The 1,244-nt window shown below is 52.3% G+C and overlaps 1 protein-coding gene across 1 annotated transcript in view; it reads right to left on the minus strand.

Annotated features, from left to right (window-relative positions):
• The window catches only part of HNRNPU (heterogeneous nuclear ribonucleoprotein U (scaffold attachment factor A)), a 19,183-nt gene extending 18,483 nt beyond the window's left edge, over positions 1 to 700 (minus strand). The window contains exon 1 of the mRNA XM_014528252.1: positions 676 to 700. The gene's annotated coding sequence lies outside the window, so the exon portion shown is untranslated. The remainder of the gene's footprint in view (positions 1 to 675) is intronic.
• Positions 701 to 1,244: the final 544 nt, after the last annotated feature.

Raw genomic sequence — 1,244 nt, forward strand, 5'->3', positions numbered from 1 at the left:
GCTTCTCGCCCAGGCCGACCCCCCGCGGCTCGCGTGGGCCCCGCTAGTTCTCTGGTGGCGATGCTCGGACCGTCTCTGCCCTTCCGGCCGGAGCCCGCTTTTGCCCGACCGCCTTCCGCCCGCAGCGTGTCAATTTCACGGCTCTCATCCTCCGCCTGCCATCTTAGATTCGCCCCGTCCAGCTATTGGTTTCAAATGCCTTATTAAAATGTGGGGTTTTTTTTTCAGTTTTGATTTGTGCAACGCAAATGGGCAGTTGTTACACGCTTACCATTTGGTTTAGGACAGCGGTTCTCAACCTGTGGGTCGCGACCCCTCTGGGGGTCGAACGACCCTTTCACAGGGGTCGCCTAAGACCATCGGAGAACACATATAATTGCATATTGTTTTTGTGACTAATCGCTATGCTTTCATTATGTTCAATTTGTAACAATGAAAATACATCCTGCATATCAGATATTTACATGACGATTCATAACAGTAGCAACATTACAGTTATGAAGTAGCAACGGAAATAATGTTATGGTTGGGGGTCCCCACAACACGAGGATCTGTATTAAAGGGTCGCGGCATCAGGAAGGTTGAGAACCACTGGTTTAGTGTGTTTAAGTCCTGCGGGCGAAGTGGACTTTAACTGGGGAAGGGCGAGGGCAGGGCCTGCTTTTGTCTGTTCCTCTCCCCCCTGCTGCGGGCTGGGGGGCCGGCCGGATCCCCAACCACACTCAGCATCGGGGCAGCGGCACCCGGTGCTAACAGCCCAGAAATCGGGCTCAGAACTGCCTTTCGGGGTCCCCTCTGCCTACCGAGCAGACGCACCCCCAAGACGCCCCCGGCCCAGCTCAGGACCTGGCCCCCGGGAGGAGGCCCCGGGAGCTGACCCCGAGGATGAGGCCCCGCGAACCGTGCACTGGATTCTCTGCGTTCTCCTGCAGGAACATTCTTGACCCGGTCATGCTGACACTCTAATAAAAGCTCGTGAAAAATAAAGCGCTGTGATTTTGGAAAAAGAAAAATAGACACTCTAGAAATGTGTGGGGTTTGGGGTTTTTGTGGGGGTTTTTTTGGTGTCTTTGAAGTTTAATTTTTCTCTTTAGTAAGGTGTGTTGTGTTGTTGAGGTTTTAGATAGGGGTGCCAGAATTTAGATTTGGGATAGAGGTGAACAGCTTAAAACCCAGAAAAATCTCCCAGTGTTCCACTAGCTCTAAGGAGGCCAGTTATACTGGGTACACTGGTGCTTAACTGG

Source organism: Myotis brandtii, unplaced genomic scaffold (assembly GCF_000412655.1).
Source record: "Myotis brandtii unplaced genomic scaffold, ASM41265v1 scaffold627, whole genome shotgun sequence".
NCBI classification, from domain to species: domain Eukaryota; kingdom Metazoa; phylum Chordata; class Mammalia; order Chiroptera; family Vespertilionidae; genus Myotis; species Myotis brandtii.